The 17196-nt window shown below is 40.2% G+C and overlaps 1 protein-coding gene across 2 annotated transcripts in view; it reads right to left on the reverse strand.

The window, feature by feature from the left end:
* Positions 1–17196, reverse strand: part of ROR1 (receptor tyrosine kinase like orphan receptor 1) — a 388040-nt gene that overhangs the window by 314432 nt on the left and 56412 nt on the right. The window lies entirely within an intron of this gene.

Consider the following 17196-nt stretch of genomic DNA (forward strand, 5'->3'; position numbering starts at 1 on the left):
AGTTGGGGGTGGAGGACACTTCTAGATAGAAAGAATGAAATAGATCACTTCCACTTCTGGCCACGATGGAGTAACAGGGACAGTTGTCAAGACTGTGAAACAGGCCACTAAGGGCAGCGATTTCTGAGAGAAGGAAAACAAAATGAGTTCTATGAGTCCCCCAGCTTACTACCTGAGAGTCTCTAGGCTGAGGTGTGTCGGGGCAGGGGGACTTCCTGAGGTGAGTAAATGAAGCTAACAGTCCAGGGAGACCAAGACAACTAGAATCCATAAGACAGAGTACCTGAGCCAAATATTTGGAGAGATTGTGTTGGTTTAAGACATCTGGATTTTTATATTTTACCAATAAATAAAAGTATTAATTGTTTTTTAAAAGGACAGAGTATCAGAGAGGGGAGAGAGCTTCACAGAGACTCACAAGGAGTGAATTTCAGTGGAATACTAATCAGTGCATGCGTGTGAGGCAACAACCCAAGGCTGGGGAAAAAAAATCCAAAAGGATGTTTTCAACTGGAAAACTTCATGCTTCCCCAGGCATTGGGAGAACACATAGAAAGATCTCGCCTCTGTCAGGGGGAATAATTAGCCCTAGACTGAGTACTATTCCAGTCCTTCCTAACGAATCTTAGTAGCAAGACCCAAAAGAAGCAAACTGCTTCTAAGCAACCTAACCACATCTCTGAACAAAAAAAGAATATTTACAGGGATACAAAAATATCCAGCATCTAGGAACATAAAATTCACAATGTCTGGCATCCAATCAAAAATTACCCAGCATGCAAAAAGCAGGAAAATATGACCCCTGATGAGGAGAAAAATGAATCAAAGCTGACCCAGAACTAACACAGATGTTAGAATTAGCAAAGAAGAATATTAAATAAAACAGTACTTACAACACTACTCAGCCATAGAAAAGAATAAAATAAAGCCATTTGCAGCAACACAGATTGGACCTACGGATTACCATACCAAGTGAAAGAAGACAGAGAAAGACAAATATCATATGATATCACTTATATGTGGAATCTAAAAAAAATGACACAAATGAAATTATTTACAAAACAGAAACAGACTCACAGACATAGATAACAACCTTATGATTACCAAAGGGGAAAGAAGGTGGAGGGAGGGATAAATTGGGAGTTTGGGATCAGCAGATACAAACTACTATATATAAAATAAATAAACAAGGTCCTACTGTATAGCACATGGAATTATATTCAATAGCTTGTAATAATTTATAATGAAAAAGAACACAAATATATATGTATAACTGAATTACTATGCTATACACCAGAAACTAACACAACACTGTAAATCAATTATACTTCAATAGAAAAAACTTGTGAATAAAGAAAAAAAGATTAAAAAAAAACCCCAGTACTTGTAACTATATTCCATATGTTCAAAAATTAAGTGGAGACATTGAGGACATAAAAAAGGCCCAAATCAAACTTCTAGACTTGAAATCTACAATGTATGAAATGAAAAATACACTGGATCAGATTAACATCAGATTAGATATTATAGAAGATAAAGATTAGTGAACTTGAAAACACAAATATTGGGACTATTCAAAATAAAACACAGAAAAAATGGAAATTTAACAATCAACAGAGAAACACGGATATTTAATTACATTATTATTAATAAACTATCACATTAACAAATAGTAAATTTATCCCTACTCTCAAATAATGTACAACCTTTATGTAGAAGCCAATTGTGATAAAAAAAGAAAAAAACAGAAGAAAAGAAGGTTGTAAAATATTTGAAAACCACAAAATATTATAAGAATAGAAAAAAGGTCCTGAGGCACTACATAGCTAATTATCAAACAGATAGCACACAAAATTGTTTAAAGAAGAGAAAAAAAATTATTTCACACTCAGGAGATCAGGTTAAGAATGGTCAAAGAGGAAACATTTGAATTGTCTGTGTCATAAATGGATATTTTCATATAATTTAAAGCATTGCTCATTAGTGTATATTTAGAAATGCAACTCATTTTTCTGCTTTATTCATTCATTCACCATTTATTGAGCAGCATTTATGTGCCAGATAGTAGCTAAGCATAGATATGCTCTGTCTCTACTTCTAATGTAGAGGATGCAAAAGAAAGAAATGACTACTGGCCACCCTGCAAGACACGCTCCACAGGAAGTGTGCTCAAGCGTTTTGAGAAGAGAGCAGTTAACGCAGCAAGGGAAAGGAAACAAAGAGAAGAAATTCAGGAGACAGACAACTGTCACCTATTCCTAAACTCTTCATTCTGTCCTGCTTCCAGATTTGGCTTCCAAAAATTGCTGCTGCAAAATGAATGGCAAAGTCCTTACTGGAAAGAAGGAAGCCAGAGAGTTTTTCATTGGTTTTCAATGCACTAATCCATGTGAGAAAGAAGTCAGGAAACTTCTTCCAAGCAATCAGCCACACCTAAATGGTGCTAAGATTTAGATAAGCCCTGACAAGTTTTTGGAGAATGACTTAAATAGATGGGCAGCAAGACAGTAATATGTTATATATTCTCAAATTCAAAGCAAGAGTTTGGCTTGAAGTTGGTTATCTGATATTTTCATTAAAGGACAAAGGCATTTTATTTTTCCTGAAGTTAGCAGTCATTATACACTATGCATCTGCAAAGCTAGAAGGAAGTTTCACAATCAGAGTTCAACATTCACACTTTGCAGATGGGAACTCAGACTGAGTAAAAAAGGCTGCACCAAGGCCCCGGAGAGGGTTAGTAGCAGCGCTAGTTAAAATTCATGCCATTCCACCTCTGGGGAGCTGGCGATCTTTACATGAAATCATGTTGCCTGTATCTGTCTTTTAGAGTGAGCTAATCTGTGCTGCGCTTTTAATGGAGAGTTATACTAATATAGGAAAGGTATATTTGGATGTGGAAATGGATGCTTTACAATAAGCCTTGTTTTAATAATTTTACTAAGAATGAGTGTCTCAATAAGAAAACCTCATACTGGGAAAACTTACGTTCGTGTTCCATTTACAATGAAAAATTCCTTAATGTATCCCCAGTGCACTGTTTAATGTCCAATTTATACTCTATTTTGCTGAGAAAAGAAACAAGGTATAGGAGTAAAGCATGAGCTAGGACTCTCACTCTGCCACACACAGGACATATGAGCTTGGGAAAGATACTTAACCTCTCAGTGTTTTCATCTGTAAAATGAGACTAACAATTATACATACTTTCTAAGTTTTGAGAATCAGTAAGACAACCAATGCAAAGCACACTACCAGGCATCACAGGAGTTCAAAAAACATTAGAAGCAGCCATTGCTATAGTTTGTGACTGTGATAGTGGGAGTAAAAGGTATGTAACTGTTATTTACATCTTGAACTTCATCCACACTGGACATCTTTTTCTGTTCTGGCTCTTTAAGAGAACTCAAGGCTTATACAACAACATTGCAACATTTTATTCTTAGAAATCCTCTCCTTAAAAGTTTCTGCTTTTCCATAAATTTAAGCTTTACTCAACATTGTCACAATTATCTATCTTACCATAATAATAGTTACTCTTCTAAGTCTGAGAGGTGCTAATTTCTCTGCCACCTTAGGCTGTAAACCTTGGGCCCTAGAGCTTGGTAATAAAATATAAGACTATCACACTTTCTCCATCTCTGCAACGTCTGCACACAAAAGCTGGGCTCTATTACAAGTGTCAGCCTGAGTTTCCCATGATTAAAGTACGCGGTAATACTGAACTGTCATGCTTTGTCCTGAAAGTAGGATGTGAATTCAACAAGTACACTCTCCCAGTGAAAATGATCTGGTTCATTTTTGAATTTTTTTCCCTGCCATCAATACCCAAAGGAACTGGTTTGCATTAGGGAATAAGTGCCTGCAAAGGTTTCTTCCTCTTCTGAACAATTAATTGACATCATATAAGACAAATATTGGTGCATCTGGACAAACTCAGCACCAGTCTAAAAGCCATGAAATTTCCTAAGGCATCTGTGAGTAAAAACACCTCTCCGAGCATCTCAGAAATGACAGACTGAGGGAGGTGGGGCAGAGCACAAGGGGGTGTTAAGAAAATGGACATGATAACCCTCTTCAATGATCTGAAGGGCTGTCATGTGAAGGAGGGAGCAGACTTCTGATGCCGAGTACTCAGGAGGACAGAATGAGAACCAACGTGTAGAAAAGTCGCAGGGGGCAGCTTTCAGCCCTATATAAGGAGACGCTCCCAGGGTGAGGGTGAACAGACATAGGCAGTCTCTGCAGAGTGAAACAGACTGGGGAAATCCAGGAGGCACCGGTGACTAGCTCCTCACGTGGGGCAGGTTTCTTACGCTACCTTAGCCCTCGACTATCAATCAGAACACTATTCCTATATCCCATGGCCGTCCTAGAATTGAAAGAAAACATACATATTTGATGCTTAATATGTAGTTGGCATTATGATTATCTCCCCTCTCATTATTGCCTCTGATAAACTGTGGATTTGTCCAACCCCTTTGGAACAAGGTAATCTATATGACTTAATGGTTAAAATCTCTCTAGTTCTGCTTTCCACTTTCTCATTTGGTCTTAAAACCAGAAACAGCTCCTTTACTGAGAGAAGCTCAAGCTGTTCTACGCTCAGCATTGCCACCGCTTTTATATAAGATGCCAGTCGAGGTGTTTTCCATCATCCCTAGATCCCACCAACAGCAGCAATACATAAAGAAAGACACTTATCATCCACCAGCTTTAACCCAGGAAAGGATTACAGGAATTACCTAAGAAATTATTCCAAATCATTTTTCACATACAGGTGTTCCCCTCACTGCCCAACACATGTTTTGTGTAAATCACATTCCTTTTTTCCTCCCAAATGAGCTTATAATTGCTTGCATATGTTTATTATTTTATTCCAAGAATATTACTATATGAGCATTAAAGAAAATTTGGAAAACAGGAAAATGGGGCAGTGAGGGGAATAATCACTCACAGCCTCTACATTATTATTTCTCCCCTACTGCCTTTTTGCGTGGGTCTTTTTCCACATAATTTTAATTCAGACTGCAATTTTGAAGGGGACTTCTTAACATTTTTAACTGCTCTTCACTGAGTGATGGCTCCTGCATTAAGTTCCTCTGTTTTCGAGACAAATTGAGTAATAGAGATGCGAAAACATTTTAAAGTACCAAGGGACATTACTACTGAGAAAAATGGAATTTGGGAATCAAAAAAAAAAAAATCAGCACTTGAAGAAAGAAAGAGAAATGCAACCTCTTACTTTATGGATGAGGACGCTTAAGCCAAAGACAAGCTGGCAGCCATCTCTGCTAGAGCAGAGACCAGGGCCTCTTACAATAAATCCACTGGACAGGCCACAGTGACCACTGCTTCCTACCCAACACAGTTTCTGTGAGTCTGGACTTTGTGTCTTCACTTTCCTTACAAAGATCCATTAGGATGTGTCCCGGGCACAACGGACGCGCAGCAAGCTGATTAAGGCCCAAGCAGGCTTTGAGGAGGAAGACTCTTCCCAACCAGAAACACAAACCTGCCCTGCAACAGAGCTCCAACCGGAGGGAAAGGGAAAATCTCTAGTCTTTGCTTGGCGTCTTTATTCAACATTTGACATAGCTTTACACACCCCAATTCTGATAGTCTATTTCATAGCCATCAGCTAAGCAAAGACTAAAAATACTCTCAATACCCAGAGCTGGAAAAGGTGAGGAGCAGCAGGAACTCACATACGAGGCGGGCGTTTACCCTGACACAAGGCATCTGGAGTGCAATTCAGCCACATCTAGGTAAACGCATCTTCTATTGGATTCCTAGGTGTGGAGCCTAAAGAAATTTCCCCACACGTTTACAAAAAGACAGGTCAAAACTCTTCACAGCAGCACTGTTTATAATACAGGAGAAAATGAAAACAGGAGAATGAGTATGTTAATTGTGAAACGGCCACAGAATAGAATAGCTCCTGCACAGTAGCTTAAATAAATTCCTAGATTAACAAGCAGATCCTAAATTAACAAGGTTAAATAATAAAAACATAATATTAAGCAAAAAGACCAGGCATGGAAGGTCAGATACAGGAAGTGACTACTTACATAAGGTTTAAAAATCAGCAAAGCAATACCATGCATCATTAGTGGATTTACACATACATAGCAAAAGTATAGAAATATGCATGGGTATGAAAAAACATTAAATTTAGTGGAGAGGTTATCTCTGGAGAAGAAAAGAAACAGGATTTAGGAGGGGAGCTTCAGCTGTGTCTGTAATGTTTTATTTCTTTAAAAAAAATCTGAAGCAAATACGGTAAAATGTATTTGAAGAGGAATTTGTCTTTTTTTTTTTCTGTTTTTCTGTACACTTAAGATACTTCAAAATTAAAAAAAGAGAACAAAGCATGATGGACTGTCCATGCATTAGTCTCGATATCCAGGAGCCTGAGAAGGTAGGAATAACAATGGTCCATCCACAATTTGGGGCATTTTAATGAGCTTAATGGCCATCACAAACTCCTTTGTATCCCCACACCCAAGCACAGTGCTTAGTCAAAAGCAAATATGGACTAAATGTTGAACGAATGAATGAATGAACCAACAAATGAACAAATAAACAACCAGATGAAATGAATGGGTTGTTATATATGCCTTTGATTAATAAAAAAAGAAAAATAAATAATTACTGTTAATAATTTGAAATTCAAACTATGTCTACATATGGGTCCATGGAGAGCTCTTCTTAAAGACATCACTAGCAGAAAAAAACTGAAAAGCGGACAAAGTAACCTTCAAAGATTTTTCTATCCCTAAAATTCAGTGCTTTTTCCTTATCTCAGAGGCTTGCACAGCACACTTATCACATTCTATTCATTTAAAGAAGTTCATTGTCATAACATACCCCAGGATATGACCAACAGCTTGAAATATACACATAAGTCTTAGGGTATAGAAGTCAATTAAAGTGCTCTCTGAGCCTTATGTGAAGAATTCCCTGCATTTTTCCGCCCTGTTTACCAGGTGCATTAGGATTCTAAATCATGCTGTCTCCATGAATGGAAGTTGTTCCCAAACTATCCTCAAAATGCTAGAATGTAACAAAAATTGCCAGTGTGATCACTGTGATTTCAAATTCCTGACCATTTTAGGGGAATATACAGACTCTGTGAAGTCAAGCAGAAATTTGCTACCATACATTTTTGCTATTTTTTTTCACAAAAATTCAGTTGAATTTCAATAGAACCAAAATAAGATACATGATATATTCGCCCAAGCCTAGTAATTAAAGCCAAAGAATCAGTTTAAAATAATGTAAGCAAAGAGAATAATTTTAGAAAGTACCACAGACCTCCACTCTCTGAAATGAGGTGGATGTTTTCTACTCTCTGCTTTATGTTATTAAAATATTAATTTACTTTTAAATGTAATCCCAGAGCTTCCTCCAAAATACCTTTTCCACGAAGCAGGGGCATGTACTTATGGTGTCCCTTTAAAGTTTAACAAAAGAAGGATTCAAATGGAGTTACCTCCACTCTGCAGAAGTCTTTTTTCAAATGTGTAACAGGATCTGGCTGCAGTCACTAGGTCTGCTCTCCACACAAAGAAAGGCTGGAAAACATTTGTGTTACGCTTCTGGAGTTAAAAATGAAGAAGCCTTTTCCTTTCCATCAGTTCTTTTTTATTAATAAGGTGGCCACACTAAGCCAGAAATTACAACCATCTGCTTTAGCCATTAAAGGCAGATTCAAAGGCCTAATGATAAAGTGACCTCTTTATTAATAGCAGAAAGCGACAAGTGGCCATTTTCTCAGAGCAATGCGGGGAAATAAATCAATCCGCTAAGTTCAGGCTGATGGTCCACCACAGCAATATTGCCTCTCCTCTCCTCTCTGGTCTTCACGCTTGTAATCCCCAGGTAAACAAAAAGGGAGCCCCAGAGGCAACTTTTCCCTGAGTTTTGTTCAACTCTGCTGTTGATGAGATGCCACTTACCATCTCTCCTGATGTGAAGACACTATCTTTTATTTCTCCCCACCACAAAACAATCATCGCACGTCTCACCAAACCAAGGAGCAGACACATGGGACTTATTTCCTGTGGTGAGTATGTCTGAATCCAGGTCTGAAACAAAGAAGGTGTGTGGGAAAGCCACGGGGCTGAGGAGGAGCAACAGGAGAGTCACCACAGCTATATTTTAGTATTTCAGGAACGCGGCCACGTGTTTTCTTTCATTTATTTATTAGAATTTTAATTATCAAGTTGCACAATTATGGTGGCTTTCAACTGAAGTGGGTATTACTGACCCAACCTTGGAGACGCCGGCACAGGAGCATCCACATGCTCTACCTCCATCCCTCTGGCAGGAAGCCTCTAACACCACCTAAAGCACAGGAATCTGGGGGATGAGTCTTCCCGGCCCTTGTCCAACAGGCTTTAGTACTGGAAGGACCAGAAAGACCTCTTTACAAACCTCATCTTTCTGCTAACCCAGTCCCCAAGCTTGAACTCAGAAGAACAGTAAGACTGAATCAGTGTCACTGAGCTAGGTCATGAAGGATGGATGAGAAGGAGGTTTCAGGTGGAATGCTTTGTACAGGATGTGGAAAACACTTCTCTCCCACCTTGGAGGGGATTCTGCAAGTACTGGCTTCACTGCAAAGCTCAAATCCTTTCAAAACCCGTAATCCCCTCAGCAAGCTACCAGCCATCTCTGAGCTGCCAGCACCTCCTGCCCCACTCCTTTGCGTCTTCTCTCCTGGGTTTTCCCCAACTCCTGCCACACTGGAGAAGGCATTCCCATCTGTCCAGGTAGAAAATGACCCCCCATGGGGCTGATGGGGCAGAAGCAAGAACACCGGACTGAGAATTCAAGCAGAGATCCTTGGCAGTCAACTTGAGGGGGAACTCCACCCATCCATACTCCGACTGAAAGAAAACTTCCTTCTCTCTGACCAGGACTCAATGTGCACCAGAGCATAAGGCACATGAGAGAGAGGCAATGCTCCTGTACCAGCCACATCCCACAGATCCACTCTAGACACTGGTGAGCGGAGACTTCACCTCCAGGTCACCCCTCCTGGGCTGGGTGGGGGTCAGCCGTGCAGTAGAGTCCTGGCTCTGCGGTCACAAGCTGTGTGACCTGAGGGAATGTATCTTAACTTCTCCAGGCCTCACTGTCCTTCCCTAGAGAATAAGAAGGCAGGGCTCAGTGGTGTCAAAAATCATCTCTTGGCCCCGGCCTTCCGTAATTTTCAATCACTGCCTTTATCTGTTGCCTCAGATTCCTCAAGTATAAAGTCATGCCGTCAGAGTAGCCGGTTTCAAGGTGCTTTGCAACACTGACACTCTATGATTCAGTTGATGAATCTGGATCACAAGCAAGGATTATTCTGTTCATCTCAGTGGCCCTTTCTTTGCCAAATAACGATAGGAATGTGCTTCAGCTGAATGCCCCCACTCCAGCCACCAGTCCGCCTGGTTGGGAAGTGTACAACTACTTCTATCTGCCCACCTGCCAACACGGAAATCTTCAAACAAAGACAGGATGATTAATAGCATCTTTAATAGGGACCCCACCTTGACATTAAATCTTGGGCTGAGGTTATATCAAAAACAGCAAATACACAAAGAACTTACTCACGGCCTGGCAAGTAAGCCAGAGAGAGACAGCCAGAGACTGTGCAGGTGGCTGGAAGGAAAGCTGACATGAATTACAAAGAAAAGGTGCATTGAGTTAATAGGATATAACTCTGGTATTAGGGGTGGGGGTTGAAAACAGATGTGAGGGGCAGTCCACCTCAGCACCATGAGGAATGAAAGCAAGAGCCACAACTTTTCTCAAACACACACACACACACACACACAAACACACACACACACACACACACACACACATACACACACACACACACACACACACACACTCAAGCAAAGCCTATAAAATTCACTATGTTGACCCAGGGGTGTAGGTTGCAGTGCCCTTGGAGGGAGATTGCACAGCCAAACGCTGATCAGACACAGCCCCTGAAATCCAGTTTTCCAGAAGGAGCTGAGGCTAAGTAAGTAGTGTGAAGGTGGGGAGGCAATTTCACACCCTGGAGAGGGTGCTGGACATAAAGACTATAAGATTAAGTTCCACTTTTGTGATCTTTTACTGTTATTAAACCCCTAATCCAAACGCCTCGTTATAAAACGGACATCACTACTATGTAGTCTATCAGAAAACAGATTTTTAAAGTGTATAAAACACACACAGTATTTGGGACACATCAGACACTCCAAAAAACGGGAACTTATTGCCTAGATGCATGCCGGTATCAAAGAGCAGAGACAACAGCTGGTCAATTCAGAGAGACAAGAAATCAAGAAAGGCCAGGCACTGACAAGGCAACACGGTGGCTCAAATTCCTCAGCACTGCCACTTTTAATAAACAGCTACTGAAGTGAAGAGGAAATAAGCAGACTGCCAAATGAGTGGTAAAATAGGACCCCATCTCTGTTGAGAAGGAAACAATAACATAAAGCAAAGGAGGAGAGACTAGAGACATAAATACTGGCAGTCGTTATCACTAGGTTTTGATATTGGGTTGTTTCAGGGTTTTTTGTTTGTTTCAAATAGTTTTTTTGCTGAACATCAGTTTCTCTTAATTCAAAATTAAGAAAAATGGTAAATTAACCATTTAATAACACACATTGAGAAGCTGCTATCGCAGGGAACTTGAGGTCCTGGAGAAGATACCGGGCTTTCTGAGATTAGGGCTATGTTCCACCTCTTCAAAAGCTGTTACCACATATATCAAGAATCCCAGTCAGTCAATACATGTATGTGGAAGGCATTCTTAACTCAAAAGCACGACATTAAATATTTCAGGAAAAAATCAACAAATTCCTGAAGAGCCCCGATCTCATTAGGGAACTAGACGTGTCCACATAAAATTCTAAATCACAATACACAGTACACCAGGGGGACAGTAAATTCAAGGACAGTGATTTGAGCCAGGCCTTGGAGACCCGGGGGACTTCAGAAGGAGGGATATGATCACACACTTTCTGCTACAGAGACGATTTAATTAAAAAGAAGTTCCCATTCTAGCCACTCCGCCAGGTAACAGAGAATTCATTGTATTCTGAGGAACTGAAAATCTTACAAGAAGGCAGATGGCATGACCTTCCATTTGCAACAGCTTCTTTCAGGAAAGGGAATAATTAGAATCACACAGAAGGGGCTGCTTTCTTCCATTCAACAGATAACTTTAAACAGACTTCCAAACCCCAGGAACCATACTCAGCAAGCAAACTTCCTGCTCTGGACTCCTAGAGGGTCTCGTTTTCACCTCAGCCCAACACTTCCTCAGATCCCCTTCCCTGTTATCAAGCTACTCAACTGCCTTCCACCCCTCATTCCCAGCCTCCAAACACCCCAGTAGATTGTGAACTCCTTTTATTCTTTTATTTATTCATTCAACATTCTTTCAACACGCCCTATGTGCCAGCAATGCAAAGATAAATAAGTCAGCACCATCCTCACAAAGTTCTTAGTCTAGTGGCAACAACTGACCCACTAACAGATACCTGCAGCTCAGTGGCTGGGACACGCATAGAGTATCCAAGATCAAGGAGGGACAATGTGTCTAACCAGCCTGAACTCAGGCACTAGGGATGCGGGTTTAGGGAGATGAAGGGTGTGGAGTCAAAGGCACTACCTGTGGAGAGAGCAAAGCAGAACCAAAAGGAAACCAGGTGGCCAGATCTTAAATTGTGAGGCAGAGTGAAAAAAATACAACCGTAACAGGCAGTACTGACTGATTGAGGGCTTACTGCGTGTAAGGCTGACTTAATCCTCACAATAACCTGATGAGGTAGGTCCCATCATCCTAATGTGACAGATGAGGAAACTGAGGCCACGTAGGTAAAGTAACTTGAGCAGTGAGGGAAGTAACCCCTCTGATATACTGTCTTTCCCTGAGGCAACAAGGGTCAGTGGGGCTGCTCTGAGAACCCTATTTGTGTCATGCTAAGGAGCTGGGGCTTTTCCCCCAGACAACGAGGAGGCAGTGAACAGGTTTAAGCAGAAAGGTGACACACAGTCAGATCTGACTCAGGAGGATACTCCAACAAGGTGCAGGGGACTGATTTGAAGGGTGAGGGGAACCAGATAAAAAGTTGTTGTTAATATTCCAGGGAGCAATGGGGTGGCCTGATTTAAGGGTGGAAGGAAGGAGCAGAAGGAACAGAGACAAAACATATTTTTTGGGAGACAATTCCCCCAAATTGTCTTGGGTCTCTTGAGTTTCAGTCCATATGGTGAGCAAAGCACTGGCTGCCTTTGGTTCCAGATTATCTTTTCAAAGATGTTTACATGAATGACAGCCTTGGAAGATATGATCTTCCTCTGGAGCCAAGGGAGAGGATGTTTATTCTCCAATACAAAAGGTTTGGGTTCCTTAAGCCCAGGGTTCCTGCATATATAGGTGTCATCTGAACATCTTCATGACACCCTATGGGAATTGTTGCCCCAAAATGCTGACACTTTGGCTACTGTTTTGTCTCGAAGCCAGGAGTGTCATGTATTCTGCCAGCATCCATGAAACTGGCGGGCTAACTACTTTTTGTGCAAATAGGGTAAAATCCCAAATCCCTCACAGTTCATTATTTATTTAGGAGGGAAAATCAGGAAAATTGGCGACTGGCTAAATGTAGAAGGTGAGGGCAAAAAATGAATCAAAGATTACTTCCAGTGTTTTAGTTTGAATGATGGGGAGGACAGTGGTGCCACCAACTGAGATAAAATATATAGCAAGTACAGTTTGGGGCACAGGGACTGCTGGGGATTCAAGGATAAATTCAGTTTAGAGACCTCTGAGACATCTATGTGGACAAATCCAGCAAAGAGCTGATGAACTGGGGCAAAAGGGGAGGGGCTGTGTTAAAGATACAGGCAAAGGGGTCACTAGCCTTGAGGGTAGCTGAAACTATAACAGTGTATAAAATCCTCCACCCAATATCTAAAAAGACTGCTGGACCCTTCGAGAACCCAGGCAGAGCATTCAAAGAAACCAGCATATTCATCCTTACACCCTTAGTGCCCAGCAGAGGGCTTGACACAATGTATATGCTAAATAAATGCCTGTTAAACAAATGGCCAAAGAGGCCTAGAATTAGCTACAGCCTTTGCTTAAATTCAAGTTCCTTCAACAACTATCTGTGTAATGCAAATCTAGATTTTCTCAAATCAGGATCTCAAATACAGGGTGTCTAAATTTCACATGAAATACAAGCAGTTTCATAGGCAAATCATTTACAAATCTATCACTCTTTCATGGGCAACCTTCTGTTCAGAAGCAGAACACAATTCTAAGACTCGTAGTTTCATGGCCATTATAAAGCAGTCCTATTGATTTTCTTATTGGAGGGAAGTCCCAAGTTCTCTTAACCACTATGTCACTCCTTCATTCACTCATTTAAAAAAGTACTTACTGAGGACTACTGTGTGTAAGGAACTGCACTTAAAAGCTGTGAGGGATTTTAAAACCATGAAAGTCCCCTCCTTAGAGGAGTTCACAAAAGCAGTGTGGTGGCAAATAAGCCAGACCAGAATTCAGTTCTTAGACCCACATTTGGCAACTTTATGACATTAAGCAAGTTACTTAACCTTTATAACCTTTCGTTTCCTCACCCGTGAAAAGGGGGCAATAAAAAATGTATAATTCATAAATGTGATGAGAATTACACTTTATAGTACATGTAGAGCACCTGGCATATAGCACTCCCTCAGAAAGCGGTCACCAGGATTATTACCATGATCATGAGCCAGTTGGGGAAGAAGTACTCAGAGAAAAGTCACTCACTGAGGAATCTTGAAGAATGTTACAAATGCCACTAAAGTGATGTAAAACACTAAAAATGCACAATTTTAAGAGCCTGGTAAAAACAATAATAGTTAACATTATTGAGTTCCTGTTCTGTTTTAACTTACTTAAACCATCCCAAGACACCTATGAATGAGTCGTATTATTCCCATTTTCCAGATGAGAAAACTGACACCCGCACAAGTCAATAACTTGCCCAAGGTCCACCCTGCTGGTGGAGCAGGAAGTCAACCCAGGCTGTCTGGCTCCAGACTCCAATGCCAAATTGCCTCCTTAGGGAGAAAAGGAATGCACTTTTTACGACTTACATTTTTAAAGAAAAGTACAGGGATCTTTGGAAGCATTTACCTTCAATCTATAACTACAAGTAGTCTTCTACTTAGTATTGAGAAATTATTCATAAATATCTAAACAGACAAGTAGATTTTTCCAGCTTGGCCGGGGTACTATTTCATAGTTTCTGAAAATTGAGTAAGGAAGATTTAATGTCTCACACTGAACACCACGTAAGGCAAAATCACGGTGCAGCGAGGACTGACCCATGAAATCTAACCTGACTCAAATTCAAGGAGTATGGGGCTTAAAGCTCTGAGGTACCTTTATGAAATAAAATGACTCCATTTACCAACCCTCATTTCTAACTGATCTTTTGGCCATTCATAAACACTTCCTTGATTAGTTTAATATACACTTCTCACAGGCGCAGAAGGCTTCTCCCCCCATTTCCATGTGAATAATGTAGCGGGCTGCTAGATGTATAGCCACTGTGTTGGGCCACTTTGGACCTCAACCAAGTTTGCCATTGTTGTTTTGTTGCTATTGTTTAATTTTCAAAGACAGTGGAGGTGAAATACACAATATCCAACCATCGAGCGATGGCTCAGTAAACCATGTAGACTGTGCCCACTTTAAAATCACACAGACATAACATACAATATTTATAAAGACTTGGGAAAAATAATATCTTCATGTTGAGTGAAAATAGTCTGATACAAAACAGTGTATACAGGATGATCGCATTTATGGAATTTTTAGAAATGTCTGCGTAGGGCAAAAGAGGCTGGAAGGCAATATACCAAAATGTTAAAAGTGATTATTTATGTTTGTAATATGAACCTAAGGGAGAATGGATAGTTTTTTGCTTTCTCAATATTCTTCTATTTTCTTTGATGGACATGTTATTTGTACATTTTTAATTACAGCAAGCTAAGTAAAAAAAAGAAGAAGAAGAAGAAGAAGAATAATGGAGAGATGGAAGAAACCAGACAAGCAAATACTCTGTCTCTGCTTGACCCTTTCAGAGCTCTTTGCCAAAGCATTAATCTCTTTCAAGATCTATACTACTTCTTATATTTCTTAAATGTATGGAATATTTGTCTTACAGATAGATTAATACATGATGATTGATAAATAGACAGGTAGATAGATAGATAGATATACAGACAGACAGACAAATGATATAGAGACAGACATTATCTTACTAAAAACATTCCAGAATAGTTCCTCCTAGAAATATAGTCAAGACCTGGCTTCCTTGTCCATGTAGGGTGCTCTATTTTTTCTCATCAACTGCTTTTTTCACAGTAAGGGAAACTTACTCACAAGCATCCTAGATGTAAAGATTCAACCTTCAAAATTCTGACTGGATGGTACAGGTAACTGACTAGTCACCATACAAACATGACAGGAAGAGTAACTTAGCACATGAACAATAAGATACACACTATCTTCTGGCAGCCACAATTAATCATCAATATAAATATCAATATGACAAAACTAATGCTGCTTTTCAGAAAAACTTATCCAAACTTAACTCTGTTAAAGGAAAAACCCTACTCTGCTAGCCGGAAGTTACCGAGTTGAGCGTGGCGAATCGGGTAAGCTGCACAAACTATACGATGATCATTAGCGGCTGTTCACACCTGGGAATTCACATCACGTACACGCTACCCCATATGCAACCCGGGATCCTCTAACCACTTTCAAAACACAAACCAAAAAAGAATAAGAGTGTGTACATTTTTTTTTTTAAAAAGAACACAATTATTGAAAGAGCTCTGGGCAATTAACATAGCCCTACCGTGGAGGTCAACTTCATATGCAGTTTAAAAGCAAAACAAATCTGACATACTGAACATTTGTCATAGGGCTCTCACTGACAGAGCAAGCAGGATTTCAAAGCAGAGTGGAAATTGGAGTTCAGTGGGAAGTACAGATGCTAGACTACCTTTCTTTAAGGGAAGCAGAAACATTCTATTAGATCCCTGCTGTTTTGGCCAAGTGAAGCCTGGTCTCCCCTGCCACTCACCCCGGACAGAGCTCCAGTATCTGGATGCGGGTGAACAGAACATTCAAACACACTCACACACTTCATTGCTATAAGAGGTACCTCTATATGGTTGTCAGCCTTTAGCATTATCCACTCAACAGGCCCATACGCTTTCTATAAAATAAACATGAATTAATTGGAAGACGAGGAGAGGGAGGAGGAGGGGGACATTCTTAAAAGGTGGAAAGTCAATTGCATTAGTGGTCACGAAGGAACCAGGGGGTGTTTTCACTTTCAGAATTTTAAGCTCTTTCAATAAGGCATCAGTGATTTTAAGAAATTAACTTCAGGTCTGATCCAAATTCTGCAATAAGACATTGTGCAGTAAAGGAAAATCCACAGTGCCTGTTCCTCTTTCCTTTTATGATTCTGGACTTGGGTATCATCTCTTGGACTATCCACAGAGGTCTTTTTACACTGATTTGTTCAAAATTACCCCTCCGATTATGAAATCTTAAGAAACTGAGTGTGGGACAACTTTTTTGATGGTAACTTTTTTCCCTACTTATATCCAGCCTCATTTGGCATGCAAACACCTACAGATCTTTTTTGTTGTTTATAAATTTAGTTTTCCCACTAGTTCAGATAAGCAGGTCCTAAAAACGATTCATGGCATCGTCTTTTCTACAACCTGTCCCAAACGCTTACAACAGCCTTCAGACATTTCAATGAGGATGTGAAACAGAGGCCAAGGGCTGGGACTCTGGAATCAGATGGACCTGATTTCAAATCCTGACTCTGTACATTACATTGTGTGACCTTGAGCAAGTTTCTTAAGCCCTAATGGTCCTGTTCCCCATGGCGCTGTTGGGAGGATGGAATGGGAAAGTCTACAAAAGGCAAATAGCAGGTCTGCTGCTAACAGCAACAGGATCAAGAAGAAATCTGAAAACTAATATATGTATATATATGCGTGACTCGGACACTGTGCTGGACACCAGAAATCGACACGTTGTAACTGAATGTACTTCAATTAAAAAAGGAAAAGAAAAAAATATTAATTAAAAAAAGAGAAAAGAGTGCTTCCAAC

Source organism: Camelus bactrianus, chromosome 13 (genome assembly GCF_048773025.1).
Source record: "Camelus bactrianus isolate YW-2024 breed Bactrian camel chromosome 13, ASM4877302v1, whole genome shotgun sequence".
Lineage (NCBI taxonomy): Eukaryota > Metazoa > Chordata > Mammalia > Artiodactyla > Camelidae > Camelus > Camelus bactrianus.